Here is a 20,693-nt window from a genome sequence, read left to right on the forward strand (position 1 = left end):
ACAGCAGAAGAGGTGTGATGGGGCATCATCTTCATCTGATCGCTGTGTCGCCTCCTGCCCCTAGTGTATAAACATCTACTTTAAGTTGATAACAACTAAGTTCAAATTCATTCCCTAGGGCTCCTGGACTGTGAGAGAGGGCAGGTCGGGCTTAGGGACCCCCCTCCAGTTCATGAATTTTCATGTAGCTGGTTTCTAGTTATATAATAACTTTCTTTTTCTCTTTGTCTTAAGGTATATTTTGTCTGGTATAGTATAGCTACCCCAGCTTTCTAAAAATCTTTTTTATGCCTTCACTTTTAGTATGCATGTTCTTTCATCTGAAGTATTTTATAGGCAGCATATAGATGTGTCTTGTGGTTTTTTTAAATCCATTCCGACACTTTATTTCTATTTATTAGAAAATTAATCTATTTACTTTTAAGTAATTATTCATTGGTATGGACTTAATAACATTTTGTCATTGCTTTCTGTCTGTGTAATTCCTTTGTTCTTTTTTTTTTTTTTTTTTTTTTTTTTCTTACTTCTCTTGCTCTCTTCATGATTTGGCTGATTTTCTGGAGTGGTTTGTTTATATTCATTTCTCTTTTCTGTTGTGTACTATTCCAGGTTTTTGCTTTGTGGTTCCAATGAGGATTACATAAAAAACATCTACTTTAAGTTGATAACAACTAAGTTTAAATTCATTCCAAAGCTCTGTTTTTACTCACCACTACGCCAATATTTTATGTTTTGGTGTCATTATTTATATATTTTTTCTTGTTTATTCATTAACAAATTATTATAGTTATAGCTACATTTAGTACTCTTTTTCTTTAATCTTCATACTATCTTTTCAAGTGATTAACTTACCATCTTTACAACATTAGATTAGTCTAGACTTTCTGAATATTTACCCTACTGGTGATATTTATACTTCCATATGTTTTTCTGTTAATACTTAATGATGTCTCTTCAACATTTCTTTTTTTATGTAACTTATTGGGGTAACTTTGGTTAATAAAATTATATAGGTGTGAGGTGTCTAATTCTGTACTACTTCATCTGTATCATCTGTATCATATGTATAATGTGTTTTTCATCCCAAGTCATCTTTAATGTTTCTTGTAAGACCAACTTAATTGCAATGAATTCCTTTAATTTTTACTTGTCTGGAAAACACTTTATTTCTCTTTTAATTCTGAACAATTTTTTTTGGATAGAGTAGTCTGGATTGGCAATGTTTTTATTTCAGTATTTTGAATATATTGTGCCACACTTCCTTCTGGCCTGCAAAGTTCCTTCTGAAAGATCTCTTAATCTTATGGGGGTTTCCTCATACATAACAAGTTGTTGTTTTCTTGCTACTTTTAAAAATATGTTTTTATTGATTTTAGAGGGATGAAGAGAGAGAGAGAGAGAGATAGAAACGTCAATGAGAGAGAAATATCAATCGGCTGCCTCCTGTAGGAGATCAAGCCCACAACCCAGGAATGTGCCCTGACCAGGAACCGAACCAGTGACCTCTTGGTGCATGAGTTGCTCAACCACTGAGCCACACTGGCCAGGTTTTCTTGCTACTTTAAAATATATATATATTTTTATTGATTTCAGAGAAGAAAGGAGAGGGAGAGAGAAATATAAATATCAATGATAGAAAATCATTGATCAACTGCCTCCTGCACATCCCCTACTGGGAATTGAGCCCAGAATCTGAACATGTGCCCTTGACGGGAAATGAACCTGAGAGCCTTCAGTCTGCAGGCCGATGCTCTATCCCCAAGCCAAACCAGCTAGGGTTTTCTTGCTACTTTTAATGTTCTCTCCTTGTCTTTACCTTTTGATAGTTTATTTATAACTAGAGCTCAGTGCATTAATTCATGCACCTTGAAAGGAACTGTGGATGACAAGGCTGTAATGGGCACAGGGGCAGTCTTGGCCCATCCTTCATGCCACTGCTGGCCCCTCCCACTGCAGTTCCTGGTCCCCTGTCTGCCGGCCACTCTGTTCCTGCCACTGGTGCTCCCACACACTGACAGCACTGGCCCTGCATATGCCCCCTGGTGGTCAGTGAACATAATAGTGACCAGTTGTTCTGTTGTTCTGCTGTTCAGTCTATTTGCATAGTAGCCTTTTATTATATAGGATGTGTCTTGTTTTGGGTCTCTTTACACTGATCTTATTTGGAACTCTCTGGGTATTCTAGATCTGGGTGTCTCTTTCCTTCTCTAGCTTAGGGAATTTTTTCTTCACATAGTTTTCTGCTACTTTTTTTTCACTCTTCTCTTTCTGGGATCATTGTAATGCAAATATTGACCTGTTTGAGGTTGGCTGAGTAGGACTACTACACATTACCATATTTCTTACTATCTTCATTCTTTTACATTGTTTTTTTTTTTGTTTTGTTTTGTTTCTCTGATTGAATGAGTTGGTCTTTCTGTTTTTCAGTTTTCTAAACCTTCTTCAGCTTCATTCAGTCTGCTGTTGAACCCTTCTATTGTATTCTGCAATCAGTTCATTTACTATATTATTTTTCAGGTTTGTACATTTTGGTTGGTATTTTTTTTTTTATATAACTTCTGTCTCTTTCTTAAAATTCTCAATTGTTAATGCATTGTTGTCCTGACTTTGGTGAGCATCTTTATGACAATTATTTTGAACTCTTTTTCAAGTAAATCACTTAGCTCAGTTAGGATTTTTTTTCCTGAGGTTTTTATCTTCATCTTTCATTTGGAACATATTCTTTTGTTTCTTTTTTCTTTTTGGCTCTCTTTGTTTAGATAAATAAACAAACAAAACAAAAACAAACAAACAAAAACCTCATCTCAGGCTTTGGAGGAATGACCTCTTGTAGGAGACAAACCTGGTTGTATAACCTGACTTTAGTTTCTTGTTGTATCTTAAACTTTGATAATTATCCAAGCAGCTTACTTTATTCTTGGTGTTTGAAGGTGTGGCAAGACCTGTCAGTGTCCTAAAGGGGAGGATTTTAGTCAGCACATAGAATCAGGCTAAATGGAAGCCAACTGTTGGGCAATGACTTTTAGAGTGTATAAATAGTCCTTTTCAGGGGAAGACAGGAGGTGAGCACTTCTCTCTATTCCCTCTGTACTGAGGCCTGGGGTGGTAGCCAGTTACAAATTGTTTCTTCATTTGCTGTCATTCCAGTGAATCCCTGAACACACAATCTACTGCCCACCAGAGCCAGACTATCCAAGGATAGATCCTCTGTGTGACAGCCAGAAAAACTGGTCCACCCGGTTTGTATGTACATAAGTTCTTTTCTCAGAAACACTAATGACCTGTCTTGGGCAAAAGGAGAACACAAAGATGGCTGCTAGCCTCCCTAATCTTTAGAGAGGATTGCAGTAAGCCCCTGAATATGGGTTTGATTAGAAGCCTATCCCTTAAGTAAAAATTTTAAGATAGCAAATAGACTTCTTTCCCAGAAAACTGGGGGTGCATTTAAGTCTGCTCTCTGAACCATGTCCTGGAAGACTCTTTCTCCGTTCTTACCATCATGTGGGACCCGTGAACATAAACCCCAATAGCCACCAGAAACATGATCAAGTATTATCCCTGGGCAGAGCCACAAAAATCAGGACACTGCATTTGTGAAATATCTTTCCAGGTGACATTGGCCACCTGGAGGGAGGCAGAGAAGGAATTAAAGATGGCACCTGTCATTTTCAGTAGTCTTTGAAGAGTGTTTCAGTGGGCCCCTAGATATCTGTTCAATTATGGGACCGTCCCTCTAGCTGAAGCTTTAAGATAAGCAAATAGGCCTCTTTCACTGAAAGACCAGGTGAGTTTTAGCTGCCTTAGTTCTGTGCCCTAGAGGGTATCCAGGTGTCTTTGCTAGAGCTTTTCAAGAACAGTTTTTCAGTTTGCTACACCTTTGTGAATCTTGTGGACATGAGCTTCATTGGCTTTCAAAACTAGATGTTTTGGCCTGCAGGTGTGGCTCAGTGGTGGAGCGTTGACCTATGAACTAAAAGGTCACAGTTCTATTCCTGGTCAGGGCAGTCAAGGTATAAGCCCGGTTGCAGACTCCATCTTCAGTGTGGGGTGTGCAGGAAGTAGCTGATCAATGATTGTTTCTCATCATAGATGTTTCTATCTCCCTCTCTTTCTCCCTTCTTTTCTGAAGTGAATATATATATGTATGTATTAAACTAGACATTTGGAGGGCTTGACTCTCAGGCACAGATCTTAAAAGTGAGATGCAAATGTGGGGCTTAAATTCTTTGCTCTAGGGGAAATTGTGAGTTCCTTCCTCATCATGGATTGCCATATTAAGGGAGGGAGTTATGGCAAGATTATCTCAGACTCTACTATCCTATTGATGTGGGAGTTTTCTTACTTGCCCAATGTATAGTTACTTAGCTAGTTTTGCAGTTCTTTCATAGAAAATTGTTTTGTATGTAGCTGTAGATTTAGTGTATTCCTGGGAGGAGGTAAATGTAGAATCTTCCTACACTGACACCTCTGTAGCTGGTACTTTTGACATTTGAAACCCTTTGGGTCTGCTTCTATCGATTCTGCTTGCTCCCACTCTTGGTGTCTTATTTCCCAGAGAGCCTAATTATCTTTTCTACCATTCATCATACTTGTAAACTTATTTAAGGAATATCTGGGACTTAAGGTAAAAGTTTCTCCCTCCAGAAATTTGTCTTTGCTTCTGTACTACCAGCTGGAGGCCCTTATTTCATGTTCCAAGCTTGGTCTTCTTTCCCTTGTGCTGTGCTCTCAGGCTCAAGGTTACATGAGGCCTACTGGTTTACTCTGGGAGTGATGCTGGAGTCCTAACTTATTTTGTAGAGTATGTTAACTTAAATCAGACATGAGCATTTACTTTCTACTCCTTTCACCAAAGAGGCTTTCAAACTGATAAGGTTAATGTGTGAAGGTCATAAAAACTCTCGGGACAAAAGCAGCTTCAGATTTCTTTATTACTCTAGGTTCCTGTTTTGCTTTCTGTTTTTGGCCAATATTTCTTTACTATATTGATAGATTTAAAAAATATATATATTTTATTGATTTGTTTTTACAGAGAGGAAGGGAGAGTGATAGAGAGCTAGAAACATCAATGAGACAGAAACAGTGACCAGCCTCTTGCACACCCCTTACTGGGGATGTGCCCGCAACCAATATACATGCCCTTAACCAGAATGGAACCTGGGACCTTTCAGTCCGCAGACCAATGCTCTTTCCACTGAGCCAAATCGGTTTCAGCAATATTGTCAGATCTTTATAGCACTTAAAAAGGGTTGTTCTAATAGTTGTTTGTTTTTTTGTTTGTTTGTTTTGTTTTTTTATAAGAGGGTGATCCAAATAACCAAGCATGTCAATATTGGAGACTAGAAATCTTATTTCAAGCTTCAAAATATTTAAATAAATAGAAAAAGTAATGTTAGCATATAGTAGCTTCATAATATCATTATCAAAATGGAGAATTGGAATATTACAGAAAATAGATTGAAATCAATACCCTATGCTCTACTTTTCTTCATTGAGGTGTAGCTGAAAACAAGAGGTAGGTATGGCAAAATACGTGGAGACAGTTTTTGTCTATTTTCTTGTGTGTGTGTTCTTTTAGTAGAGTTGCGAAACTGAGAATACTGTGTCAAAATAGTAGATCAAGAGTGACTGAAATGCAAGTGTTACTCATAGATTTTTCTCCCTACTTACCTTCCTTTATACTTGACCCATGGCCTTCTCTAAACTACCAAAAAATTGATTTTTTTTTTCAGATAAAGAAGAATTTACTTACAAAATTTTAATTTTTCTCCTAAATTTGTTCTTGTTGCTATGAAAAACCTTCTGACCAGGCCATGAATTCTATACAACTACAAAATGAAAAGAAAACTGATAAAGCTTGTTTGACACTTTGCAGATAAGAAAATAAATTGCTAAATTTGGGGTTTCATGGAGATATGACTGTGGAGAGTCAGGTTTCATGCAACACTTAGACAAGGCAAACAGTTGTTTGCTGTAGCTGGATAGATAGTGCAGGAGGAGATCTTAAGAGTGATATATCCAATCCAAGACTCTTTGGTTTAAACGAGAAGAGGACTGAAGAGAAACATTGATCCGCTGCCTCCTTCACCTCCCTTACTGGGGATTCAGCCCACAAATGGGGCATGAACCCTGACCAGTATTGAATTCTTGATTCATGGGTCCATGCTCAAAGACTGAGCCACACTGGATGGGCAATACTAACTTTTAAAGAACGTTTAATATCTTGTGTGGATATCTTTTAAATTTTACAGGAGTTAATCCAACCCATACATTAGCAGAGTACAAAATATTGTTGGTGTTAGCAAATAAATACCTTATTTTTAAGGGAAAAAATGAAGAGAGCCAGAAAAAATGCTTACCCCAAAATCAGAGATACCAAGTTTTCATTGTGTAATTATTGGCAAGAGCAAAAGTGAGCTTTTTGGCTACTTCCACCCTCCCCCCACCCCAAAATGTTAAAATTGTATAAACAATACTAGAGGCCTAGTACACAAAATTTGTGCATGGGGGGTTGTGTCCCTCGGCCCAACCTGCACCCTCTCCAATCCAGGACCTCTCGGGGGATGTCTGACTGCTGGTTTAGGCCCCATCCCACAGGAGAGTCAGGTTTTATGCAACACTTAGACAAGGGATGGGGCCTAAACTGGTGGTTGGACATCCTCTTGCAATCTGGGACTGCTGGCTCCTAACCACTCACCTGCCTTCCTGATTTCCCTTAACTGCACCTCTGCTGGCCTGGCCACTCCCTAACTGTTCCCCTGCTGGCATGATTGTCCCTAACCACTCCACCTGCCTGATGATCAACCCTAACTACCTTTGCTTACCGGTCTAATCATCCTGTAACTGGTCTCCTGCTGGCCTGGTTGCCCCCTAACTGCCCCCCTGCCATCCTGGTCACCCCCTAACTGGTCTCCTGCTGGCCTGCCTGATCACCCCTAACCACTCTACCTGCCTGCCTGATTGCCCCCTAACTGCCCCCTATCAGCCTGATTGCTCCTTAACTGGTCTTCTGCTGGCTAGGTCACCCCTAACTATCCCCCTGCTTGCCTGGTTGCCCCCATCTGCCCCCTGTTGGCCTTGTCACCCCCTAACTGCCCCCCCCTGTTGGCCTGGATGGCCCCTAACTGTCCAGAAGGAAGTTGGACATACAGAAGATGTCCAGTTGGCCTGGTATAGTTAGCATATTACTCTTTTATTAGTATAGATATGTGAAAAGGTCAAGGGAATATGCTTATAAACATGTATTTTACAATTTTTTTTATCTACATAAACAATGTTCTTATGGGAACTTCGTTAATCATTTCTGAGACACACATCTATTGATTATCATGCTGTTCATTTGTCTTTTCTTCTGAACTATGGGTATATAGCAATTTATGTCACTCTACAAAAACTCTGTGTTGTGCAGCATCTCTAAAATTCCATCTATCTGTCCATCCATCCATCCATCCACCCACCCATTAACCCATCCATCCATCTTCAACACACTTTGGACAATTAACTAAGCATTTCTCAAAACAAGAGGTCTGCAGACTTACTGTTAGGACATTCTTAGAGTTCACGTTTGAGGAATACTCACTCCTCCCATATGTAGGAGCAATCCATTTCCTGGTGATTAACTTATTGAGAGTAATTCCTTGAATGATAATATCAGATACTACTTTTTAAAATACATTCTACATATTAAGCATTATACCAACTGTATTATTTTTAATATCTTTAATCATGGAGGGTAGGAATTATCATGATAGTTATTTACAGATGAAAGAGAACAAGGCTCAGCGAGGCAATTATCAAGCACAGTAGAGGTTTATAATTTGTTTTAGCTTGTGAATGAGCAGGAATTCAAATCCTAGTCTCTACAACAGAAGTGCAGAACACAAGCACTAAGGCAAAGCTAAGAAGAAAAGAAAAGGCCTCAAATTACTTCATGGGTCATCTATAAGGGTGTAAGCAGCCCTGCATTTCTGATCAGAATTTTTTTTTTTTAATTCTTCTCCTGAGATATGTCTCATTGATTTTAGAGAAAGAGGAAGGGGAAAGAGAAAAACATTTATGTGAAAGAAAACTATCAATTGGTTGCTTCCAGTGTGCACCATGACCAGGGGTAGAACCTGCAATGTAAGTATGTTCCCTGACTCGGAATTGAACCCATAACCTTTTTGGTGTATGGATGAAAGACACTCCAACCAACTGAGCCACCCAGCCAGAGCTTTTTTTTGTGTGTTTTGCTATTAGCCAGAGGCTGTGGTCAGGTCAGCTCTTATTACAGTAGTGGTAGGTTGTATTTTTATTCAAAAGATCCTGCCCCTCCATTTGAAGTGGCCCTCTTCATGGGAGGACTATACACTGATGCTTCCTTGAAATCAGGCATGGCCCTGTGACTTCTCTTGATCAATGATATCTTAACAGAAATGACATGGACAGAACCTTTAAGAGGCAATTCAGGAACCTTTAGGAGGCAATTCAGTGATCTCTTAATCGCTGCCATGATTCTGACAACAATCGTGATAGGAACTGCTCCTTAAGATTGAGTACCAGAGTAAAGATGACACAGTGTATACCTGCAAATGTGTGATGAACAGTAATGTTAGGGAGAAAGAACTCTTTATTATAACTCACTAAGCTTTGGAGTCATTTGTTATCATTGCTTTTCTGAGTCTTGATTTCTTTCCCTGTGAAATGGGATAATAATACCTGTTTGGAAGAATAACCTAAGAAAATGATTTTTAAGAGCTGTTCACGATGGCGTGAGCTATACCTGGTAGTTATTATTAGCTACTCTTGTGTTGAAACTTATCTTCACCTAAACAAATAATCAGATATATCCAAGCTTTCTTATTTCTAAGATGGACTGCCATCCCCATGTAAAAAAAAAAATTGCTATTCAAAATAATAATGGCAAAATAAATTGGTCCATTTTTCAAACATTAAAAACTATGATATATCATGCAGTATGTTTAATGCTTGGAACACACACACACACACACACACACACACACACACACTGAGTCTTTTTACCTAAAGGACAGATACTATGGTGGACTCATTAAACTTTGGTGATAATTTAAAACTTTGCAGTTATATTACCATCTACTGGGATGATTCTAATAATATAGGTACTATTTCTAAGTAGATACCTGGTTGTGTCTGCTACAAAGAATAAATATAGTTATTTAGTAATTAATAGTGCCATTGATGTTAAATGTTTTTAAGTGATCATTTCAAAAAGAAAATCTAGTTCTACCACCACATGTTATTTACACCACAAACTTCTCCCATTTAAATTAGAAAGGTTTAACTTTGTTCTAATCCAAATCTAAGGACACCAAGTCCTCACCACTAAATTAATGAATTGATTATAATTTATTATATGTTACATGGTAGTGGGCACACTCATCATCAGGTTCTTAGATGGATAAAATTCAGGGACTGCATTTTATTTTTTTGCAGCCCAGACGCATTATGAGTGCATTTCCATCCCATCAGAAACCATAACACTTGGAGCAAATGGGCCCTGAAAGCCACCATGTGAGTCGAACCAACTGGGTGCAATGTGAGGAGGAAAGAGCATTGCCATTGAGACTTGAGGATCATTGTACAGATTCCATTTCTATGGCTAAAAGTCCAAAAAAGTATTCATTAAAATAAAAATGCTAATCAAGAATCTACTATGAACCCAGCACCCTGGTTTGTAGAGAGCTTGTAGAAAGTGCCACAGACATTGAAGGTATATTCTCTGGTCTCAGAGAACTCAGTAAAGAGCTCTCTGAGCAAAAACTCGATTGTAAACATCCGCTGTTATTACTGAGAACTGTTATTACTGAGAACTGTGGGAGGAAGGGAAATGGCTTCACTGCGTCCTGGAAAGATTTCCTGTGCAATGCCACGTTTTCTATCACAGAAACCAAAACACCAAGTTCCCTGCCAGTCCAAACTGATGTCACTAAATTAAGTATTTGAAATGTGTGCTTTTGCTCAAATCCCTGTCAGCATTACCTTTTAGGAAAAGATCCACTGCAGCCGCCAGCAAGCTTTTAAAAATAAAATAAAATGAAGGAATTGTTTTGGGTTTAATGGTTTTGCTGCCAGTTTTTTGTTTTTTTTTCTACAAGATTAATAATTCAAGTTAAATACATAGCCAAAAAAATTGTGTGCTTTCTCTTATTTGAACAAATGTTTAACTAATTACCTGCAGATGTGCTGGAAGACCTGTAGAAGACGAAAATTCACTTACTCACTACCACTTTAAATGTACATGCATTCTAAGGCTCCCTTTTGCATATTAAGAAATTTAAAAAGTAAACATTTAACTTTAAAAAATATCCAAATAAAGCCCTCCTCAAACAAATGCAACGTGAACCAAAGTGTCCATTTTAGCAACCATTCCTGAAACAATATTAGGCTCTATTGAGTGAAACTGAGCTGCCAAATTTGAAATCATCAGGATATTCAGGTCAAAGTAGACTTTCTAAATATACAGAAAGGCAATAGTTGTAAAGAACATGTCTCTATCTAAAGAGAGGGGATTGTTAGGACTTGCATCAGGAGGTTGACAGTGGCTATCTTTAAGTGGGGGAGGGTTCTGGATTATTTTAATTTTTTTATGCTTCTGTTTTATAAAATTTCAGTGAGCTTGCATTGCTTTTAAGGTCAAGAAAATAGATATGAATTTAAATTATAAAAAAGAATTCGATATTTGTGGGGAAAAGTTTTATTTCATTTGCCACAGCAATGAACTCCTCATTTTACTTCTGAAATGGTTTTTAGCTCTTTTTCTACTAAAAACTAAAATGTACTTGATTTTTTAATTTGGCTGCTTAGTCTTACAGCTTCATCTGTAGAATATGCCCCATATATTATATGATTAATAGTGCTTGACTTAAGAGCTACTGACAAGAGCTGTTTGACCTTCAAATAAGCCCTATCTTATTGGAAGCATGCATACAAGACAACAAGGAATTTGTTCTCTCCTTCAGGGTAAAGATGACTTCTAGAAGGGCCATATATTTAAAGTATTCCGTAAGGTCTTTCCTATTATGGTATCATATAGGTTTTAACATGTGCATCAGATTAAAACTTAATCATAGGTTGATATTGGCCTGTGGCATTATAGATGTAAGCAGTATGGTAATTGGTAGTCCTACTCAGCCAGTGTAGATGTAGGAGGAAGTGGGGGAAGATAGAGAGATAGAGATAGAGAGATATAGATGATATAGATAGATATAGATATAGATATAGATATAGATATAGATATAGATATAGATATGTAGATATATCATACACACAATATTTTGTCTAAATAGAGTTTATCATTTTCAGGGGGAATATATTACTTGGTGCTTAAGTATCCAGTTTGTGAGCAATCCACAATCCACAGCTATGTTCCCCTTTTCTTCTTCGAGCTAGATGCCTTTTGGCCATTTTGCTCCTTGGGAATATTTCCCCTTATTGTCCCCAAAAAGGGTGAATTTTAAATTAGTCATTTGGCCTGCTTTCTATTAGCCTCACTGGGAAAAACAGCAAGAATTAAATTTGTGGCTTATTTGTCAGTCTCAATGATTTTTTTTTACTTTACTTCTAGAATTGCCATGAATAAAGAAAAATTAAATGCCATCATTTCTAAGCTTGACTTGTTTTTATTGAATATGTCATAAATATACATTGATATTTATAGTAGAGCATATTCACAGTCATAACAAGTTTGGGTTCAAAGGTTCCTGTTTGGTTTTTACACAGCCGTTTTTGTGCTGTTTTTGTTTCCTAGCTGATCTGTGCTATATAAGAGTATATTCAGGATTTGGTACTTTTTGAGCACAGAAAGTTTTCCATTTCAACCAAAACTTTTAAATTGCAGAGGCAGCAATTTGGGGGTGACGTACTAAATCTGTTATGCTCAGAGAATAAGCTTTAGTTGAAACAAACAAACAAACAAAACAAGAACATTTAGATATGTAATAAACTGTAATGAAAACTTTGAATGTCATTTCTATTTTCCAAGCAAACATCACAACATGCATTGGTAGTTTTCTTACATCTGGTAAGACAATACATCCTGGTATTGTCAGACCAGGAAGATGTCCTACCTCAACAGGCACACACTCAGTGAGCACTCAGTCGATTCTTCCTATGCTTCTCAAAAAGCCTAGTATTGAATTACAAAAAGTACTAAGCCTTTCCTGGAAAACTGCTGAAAACCATGTGGAATATTTTACCCTACAATGTGGTTGTGATTTAATGGCACTGTCTTTAAAAAAGACAGTTAAACAAACCCTGCTCATTGTCTTGTTTTACCAGCAAATCCTGGCACACATGTTTTACAGAGGCATAATGGAATTCATTACCACTGAGGGGCAAGAAAGTTGTCGTGAAAGTCAGCTGTACTTTGGGTTGAATCAATGAGCAAAAAGTAAACTTTTCAGTATTTTTTTATACTAAAGGATAAATAACTCTTGAGTATAGTCAAATGTAAATAAGTCAAGACTTGATTAATAAATCTGAACCAAAATAACCAAATTTTCTATAAATAAATTGAAAACCTGCCACTAAATAATGCAGAGAGGAGTCAAGATACATGGGGTAGGTAGCTTAGCTTTTACAGGTGTTATGGTGTAGGCACAAAGGGAGTGGTAAAATCAAGGGTAACTACTTAAGGTTTCTACTTAAGCAACTATTGTAGATAGTGGGGTGCCATTTACTAAGCGGGAGGAACATGATTTGGGAGACAAGAGTGATGAAATAAAAAATTCAGTTTGGATATGTAAAGAAAGTCTTTAGATGTTTAAGTAGCAATATCAAATGATTAGTTTAACGTGTCCCTGTGGGAGAGACATAGGATGGAGATTTAAGTTTGTTAACTGTAAGCAGTAATTGAGGCTATCTCTCAGGGAAGGGGTAGGTAGACCAGAGAAGAACATGTAGGACAAATCCTTGTGTAACTCAAACAATTTAGAGGTTCAAGAGATATCTTGTGATGTTGACCTGTTACACATCACATTACTGTCTTTGCATTTAGAGCTTATATTCTACTAAATCGGCTCTCTTATTAGTTCTAGTAACTTTTGGAGTCTGTTGTATTTTCTATGTAGGTAATCATAGTGTCTGAAAAAAGATAAGCATTTTCTGATGGTTATATTAATCACTTCCTTCTACGTTTTCTTATCTTATTGAAGACACTAGCAGCTGTAGGACAATAATTTGGAAGGTTGTCTAAAGCTTCACTATTGAATATAAGTGCTATAGCTATTTGGAAGATACATTCTTTTTTTAGGTTAAAAAGTTCTCTTCTATTTCCAGTTTGGTAAGTATCTTTTATTGTTTTGTTTTTTAAAACTTTTAAGATTAAAGTAGAACACAGGAAAAAAAATGGCACTGTGGGTAGTCTGCTAAAGGCTCCTAAAGATATGTTCAAGTTCCATCATGACGTCAGTGCAGAAACAACTGCAGGAAGAACTGTTGGCTTTGCAAAATGACTCACCTCCTGGGATAACTTTAAATAAAAAGAGTGTTCAAAGTCTAGTTACACAATGGATTGTAGACATGGAAGCTGCACCAGGTACCTTATGTGAAGGGGAAAATTTTCAACTTCTATTTAACTTTAGTAGTCAATATCCTTTGACTCTCCTCGGATCAAGTTTACTGGTGAAAATATTCCCATTCATCCTCATGTTTATAGCAATAGTCATGTCTGTTCATTCATTCTAACAGAAGACTGGTCCCCAGCGCTCTCAGTTCAGTCAATTTGTCTTAGCATTATTAGCATGCTTTTCACCTGCAAAGAAAAGAGAAGACCATCAGATAATTCTTTTTTTTATTGAACGTGTAACAAGAATCAAAAGAAAAGAAAATGATGGTATCATGATGATACTTGTTGATGCCACTATTATCAGCCTCCTAACAGAAGATAGTTCTACTGAGAAAATGAGCACTTTGATCATTGTTTTTGAACTTTAACCTTTGACTGGAAGTGACCGATAGGCAATGAAGACTCTACTTCCTTTCACTGCATTTTTACTCATGTGCATTCTGGGCTCATGTTGATCGCTCATTCAGTCCAAGAAACTGACATGTTTTTATTAGTCATAAAGTATTAATGCATGGAAATGTCAGAAATTCAAATTTTTTTAAAATCAATCTTTATTGTTCATATTATTACAAAGGCTCCTCATTTCTTCCCCCCTCCACCAGGTTCCCACCCCACCCTCCGCCCCCTCCCCATCCCTCATTATCCTCATCCATAGGTGCACAGTTTATCTTCAGTCTCATCCTCCCTCCCTTTCCCTGATAGTGAATCCATTTTCAGATAGTAAATCAGTTACTTAGCATTTTCTCATATCAATAATACCTCCACATGCCCAATGATACACTTCACACAAAAGACATTTCCAAATAGGTCAACCAGCCTCATCCAGGCCCCACCCAAGGCACTCACAGATCAACACCCCAGCGCTATACTAACTCAACACATCCAGATCTAAGCCTTCATCACTTGATTCAGCAGATTCTCAAGTTCCCACAAAAATTTCCAGCCATGTCTGAGAGGCAGCCTTGGGGCAGGGGTAGCAGAGGAGCAAGCTGTTCCGGGTCTGGCTGCTCTGGGCCTGGCCTCTGTTGCTCTGGTTCATTCCACAACCAGCTACTCCGGGTCTGGTCACTGCCGCTCCCGACCTAGTTGCTCTGGACTTGGCTGCTGCTGCTCTGGGCCTGGCCGCTCCCAGCCTGGCAGCCGCTGCTCCGGGCCTGGCTGCTCCCAGCCTGGCAGCCGCTGCTCCGGGCCTGGCCGCTCCCAGCCTGGCAGCCGCTGCTCTGGGCCTGGCCGCACCAGACCCGGCTGCTTCGGGCCTGGCCGCTCCCAGCCTGACAGCTGCTGCTCCGGGCCTGGCCGCACCAGACCCAGCTGCTCTGGGCCCAGCTGCCCCGGGCCTGGCAGCTCCGAGTCTGGCCGCTCCCGGCCTGGATGCTCCGGGCTTGGCTACTGCTGTTCTGGGCCTGGCTTCTCTGGGCCCGGCCACTCCGGGTCTGGGTGTTCCTGGACTGGCCACCCTGGGCTTGGCCGCCTCCACCTCAGGCCTGGCTGTCACTGCCCCAGGTCTGGCTGCTCCAGTGCTGGCTGTTGATGCTCTGGTTCTGGCTGCTGCTGCTCTGGGGCCTGGATGTTGCTGCTCCAGGCCCGGCTGCCACTGCCTTGTGCCTGGCCACTCTAGGCCTGGTCGCCGCTGTTCCAACATTCTGTCCTTTTTTTAAAAAAAAAACAAACAAGGCATTTATGTTGCAATGTTGGCTGGTGAGTTGAGTTCTGACTTAGTCTTTGATTTTTCAAGATCTTCTTTGTATTCTTTCTTAAGTAATTGTACTATCTTTTGCTCTCACTTGATTTCTTCACATTGAGAACTTCTTTGGTTTCTTCCTCCTTGTCCTGGGAGCTCAGCAGGTTGGCCTGTGGCACCCCTTTTTCTCCGCAGGCTCCTGCACTGCTTCAGCCTGTTGCCTGGGTTGGCGCTGCCCAGGAAGCAGCCCGCAGCCTTGGCTCCATTGCCCGCGCTCGGCGGTCGAAGGCTCAGGGGCACCCCACCCCCCGGGGGGCCCCATCGCCTGGCTCCTTGCTGGTGCCCGGTTGGCCGGTGTCTGGCAGGGGCTCCTGCTCCTTCTTGCGTTCCTCCAGTCTGGAGCTTTTTTTTTTTTCTCCTTCCCTCTAGGGGAGTCTAGGATCAGAGTCAACAGACTGTCCTCTGAGGGCAGTGTGCGCAACTCTGGGGGCTCCGCTTTTCGCCGCTCCCCTGAGATTCCTCCTCACAGCCCCGTCTCCTCCTGCCTGAGCCTGGGTCCCCAGGGTCTGGCCTCGAACTGGGGTTCAGAGCAGTCCAGACTGAGGCTCAGCACCCCCGGAGGCTTTGTTTCTTCTGGCTAGGGTAATCCATCATCAGAGTCAACATTCAGTCCTCTGCGACTCCGGGGGCCCAGCCTTTCGTTGCTCCCCTGGGATTCCGCCTCACAGCCCCGTCTCCCCCTGCCGGAGCCTGGGTCCCCAAGGTCTGGCCCATAACTGAGGCTCAGTGCTGCCGGTTCAGGGGTTCAGCCCAGGCTGGGGGTTTTATTTCCTTCCTGCTAGGGAACGCCAGGCAGCACCCAGCCCTCTCCTCCTCTCTGGCTGCGACCTCTCCGTGCGTGCAGCATGTCTCCGTACCTTAGGCTTTTTTTCAGCTCCTCTGATTTTCCTTCTGGTTTTCTCTTTCCTTCTTGTAGAATTTTCAGTCAGTCGACTACCTGTAGCTCTGGGCGATGTCCACTCTACATTTTAGTTGTATTCCATTGAAATTGTTGTGTGCTGCTGCGGTTAGATGTCTACCTGAGCAGCCATTTTGGATCCTCTCTCCAGAAATTCAAATTTTAATGATTATGATTAAAGTTTTATTAGAACATGGCCATGCTCATTCATTTACATATTGTCTATGGTTGCTTTCACCACGGTGACAGGATTAAGTACTTGTGATAGAGGACCCTGTGGCTCACAAAGCCTGACACATTCACTATCTGGCCCTCTGCAGAAAGTTTGTAGACTCTGCTAGAAAACCGTAAACCAACCACTACATTGCAGTTCTCAGAGGGCATGAATTAGTAGTAACACCTCTACCAGGGGAATGAAAAAACAAAGTAACTCTTCTGTGATGATTGGTGGTCTGAGGAAAACATAAATCTTTGTTTCTTTATAATTTCCTAACACATCTATATCTTTTTCTAAGAGAAGAATGTCTAATACGATATATATCTACAACCATGTTCAGGGACTTAAAATAATCTAATCTAATAATAGAGAAATATGCAAATTTGTCTGTTACAGTGTCAGTCATGACCAGATCAGCCGGCTGTGACCCTGCCCTCTGCTCAGGCAGCTGCAAGGACCAGGGTAGGATAGGATACCAAGGCACAGGAATGGAAAAGGGAAGGAAACTGCACTCAGAAGGGGGTAGCGACTGGAGCGGGGCGGAGCAGGTGCATCAAGTGAGGGGCGGGGTGCAGGCAGCACAGAGCAGGGAGACCCACCCAGACATGGGAGGAGGCCATTGGCGGGGAGGCACCCACGGTCAGGGATGGAGTGGAAGATGGTCAGAGGCCTTCTGGGCGTAAGCGCTCCTGCTTTGTGGCAGCAGCACCGGGGTTGCACCGGCTTTGGCCACTCTCTCTGGGCTGGGCCTCCTGGGCAAAGAATGGGAGCAGGACAGGAGTGGGGAGGCAGGGAAAGGGGGCGATGAACACCTGGCCAGGGCTGAGCCCTGGCTGGGGGTTAATGCTCCTCCCCCCCCAATGGAAGCTTTAAGAAGGGAAGGAGGGAGGGAAGAACTTCATAAAGGAGTCAGTAGAGAGCAAAGGTAAAGAAGGAAGGGATGTGTGAGTGAACTGTAGAAGTTATAATGAAAACCAAGTATATTGGGGGCAGATTTTAAAAGTAGGAGTCAGAAAAGAAAAAAAGAAAAATTATAGTGAACAATTAGGCAGGTAGATAGATATTAAAACAGTGGAAATAAGTAGAGAAGGATGTGGATGAGAGAGAAAGAGGAAGTGAAGAAAAGTTTTAAAGGGGAGCCAGTAGAGATTAAAAGGAAAATGGGAAGAAGGAAGAAATGGGGGAGGGAGCAAAGCAGGTCCAAGGGAGGAAGTGAAGAAAAAAATTAAGGTGGGAAGGAAGGAAAAGGGTAGGAATGGGTAAAGATAAAGGAAAGTAGGAATATGAGGAGGGAGGGAGGGTAGGAGAAAGATGGGAAGAAGGATGATGGAACAGAAGTAGGAAATAAGGAGGAATGAAAAGTTTATAAATGATGAGTCAGAAGGAAAAAGTTTTACATAAAGGAGAGAGAAAAATTATGTGATAGGGAGAAGCCAACAAGGAATTAAAATACAACTGTTGTGAGAAGGGAATAAGATTACAAAATAAAAATTAATAGGAATGACCAGGCCAGAAGGGCAGGGCAATTATGGGGATCAGGCAGGCATGCAGAGTGATTAGGGCAGGCAGGCAGGCAGGTGAGTGGTTAGGAGCTAGAGGTCCTGGATAGCAGCAGGATTGGGTCTAAACTGGCAGTTGAACATCCCCCAAGGGCTCCCAGATTGGAGAGGGTGCAGGTCGGGCTAAGGGAACCCAACCCCCCATGCACAAATTTCATGCACCAGGCCTCTAGTAAGAAATAAAAGGGGGGGGGGATATATATATATATATATATATATATATATATATATACATACATACATATATGTGTGTGTGTGTGTGTGTGTGTATTTGTGTGTGTGTGTGTGTGCATTATGATGTAGGTAAAACAAGTCCTAAGAAATCAGACACCACATTCCTAAGAAATCCTTATTCTAACTGTACTTAATTCTGTAATGTGCTTGAAAATGCATTATATATGTACATATATTTCATATACATGTGCTTGTGCATTTAATATATAGTTTTCATGAAATAACAAGGCTTTGTTACTTTTTAATTTTTTTCTACTACCAGAGTAGCTAGATTTAAAATATTATTGAATTTTGGTGTAAGAGAAGAAGGAGCAAGGTTTAATAAAATACAGAATTAAGGTATCATATTGATATGTCAAGGATGTGATTCTCTAGATATTACCCCACCTAAAATTCCTACCACATATGTCAGGACAACAAAAGCATCCTACTCCAAAACTTAGTACCTTAGAATATACCAGTGATATGAAAAGCTTCATATTGTGGGCAATAGCCTTACCAGACACTATGTATGTTCCACCCATAATTACAGTTTTGGATATTTTCACTCCTCTTCCCTGGCTGGCATCAAAAACCACTTCAAAATTGTTTCTTCTCTAAAATCAACTTCTAGGGTGGTTAGTGAGATTGACTATAGTGCACTGAAGTCCTCCCACATGCTTATAGCTCTAGCCCCACTCTGAATACTCTTGAATTTCTACCTACATTGTGTCAGCACTTTTCACACATACGAATTCATCTTGAATAGCCTCTGAAACTTCATCTCAAAGAAACTGGAGGTGTTGCTAAATCCCTTGAATGTGTCTTTTACCCATGTTTTAAAAATCATCATGCTTTCTACAAATGTTCACAGTCATGGCCTTGGATACAGTCAATATTTGTTGTAAAAGCAACATGTAACACAGTGACCAGAGTTTGATATTAAAGTCCAGACACCTATCTCTAATCCAGGGATGTCGAACTCAATCAGAGAAGGGGCCAAAATCTAAAATCCAGCCTAAATCACAGGCCGAATGGTTTACTGAACAGTTATAAACTGACAATGTTAACCAGAAATGTGAATTTAAAATGAGTGGAACAATCTTTTCCTTAACAGTGCTGTTAACCAACTCACATGCTATCAAGCAAAACAGTAATATTGGTATCAAGCAAAACAGTAATATTGGAATGTACCTAAAATGCTCATTGTTTTGTTTTCTGGCTAGATGTCTGACACCGTTTTCCCCAGATCAATGAGTCAATGTTCGGTTTTATTTCTTGGGCTGTAGCAACCCGCAAAACAGCATGGAGGTTGTCATCGGTAATGCGTGATCTGTGTTTGTTTTTGTTCAGATTCATTATTGAAAACATCTGTTCACAAAGATAGGTGCTCCCGAACATGGATAGAATATGGGCAGCATGAAGTCGGAGCTCTGGCATTGAGTCAGGGGGCAGTAAAGGGTAGAAGTCCTCAATTTCAACATCCTGAAACCTTGATTTCAGGCCACTGTCAGACTGAAGCTCGATTATCTCCATCTGAAGGTGATGGGGCACATTGTTGACATCAACTGTAAAAGGATTGGCAAAGATGTCAAAGCCTGAATGCTGTGTTCTAAAGTCAGAGAAGTGCCGCTCAAATTCACTTAGTAAACGGCTAACTTTGGTAGCCAGCCGACTGCAAGGAAAAGTACCAGAAATAGTGGTTGAGATACTCAAACAAACGGGAAAGTGGGCAAGATTGTCCTGTTCCAGTTGGGACTTCCATAGTTGAAGTTTATGCTGGAATGCTGTGATCATGTAAGACATCTTCGTGATGACTTGTTTGCGTCCCTGCAGCTTCAGATTCAGTTGGGCGAGATGCTCGCATATGTCACACATCATAGCAAAATCACATAGCCAGGCGGGATCCGACAGTTCAGGCAAGGGCTTTCCTTTACTTTCCATGAAAAGACCGATTTGTTCTCTGAGCTCAAAAAATCTTTTGAGGACTGCGCTCTTGCTCAGCCATCTTACTTCTGTGTGGTATGGCACGTCTCCATGCTCTGCACTCACCTCCTGTAAAAACTGCTGGAACTGGTGATGATTCAGGCCACGTGCCCGTATAAAGTTAATAGTTTTAATGACTGTGGACATTATGTCATTCATGTCCAGAACTTTTCCACACATAGCCTCTTGGTGAATAATGCAATGATAAGTAATCAAGGGTGTGTGGCAGTGACTTTTTTGCATTCTTTCCCTCATTAGTCCAACCAAGCCTTTCTTTTCTCCGCACATTGAAGGTGCGCCATCGGTAGTTAGCCCCACCAACTTTTCCCAGGGTAATTTAAAATTATTTATAGATTTCTCCACAGCCTCAAATATATCTCTACCAGTCGTCGTCCCATGTATGGCAGCTACATCCAAAAGTTCCTCAGTGACAGAGAGGTCGGTCTTCACAGCACGTATAAAGATGGACAGCTGCGCTGTATCAGTGTTGTCTG

At 40.5% G+C, this 20,693-nt stretch overlaps 1 pseudogene; it reads left to right on the forward strand.

Annotated features, from left to right (window-relative positions):
• Positions 1 to 13,419: 13,419 nt before the first annotated feature.
• Positions 13,420 to 13,874, forward strand: LOC118724622 (annotated as a pseudogene).
• Positions 13,875 to 20,693: the final 6,819 nt, after the last annotated feature.

The sequence above is a fragment of the Pipistrellus kuhlii genome, unplaced genomic scaffold (genome assembly GCF_014108245.1).
Source record: "Pipistrellus kuhlii isolate mPipKuh1 unplaced genomic scaffold, mPipKuh1.p scaffold_m20_p_2, whole genome shotgun sequence".
In the NCBI taxonomy this organism is placed as follows: Eukaryota; Metazoa; Chordata; class Mammalia; order Chiroptera; family Vespertilionidae; genus Pipistrellus; species Pipistrellus kuhlii.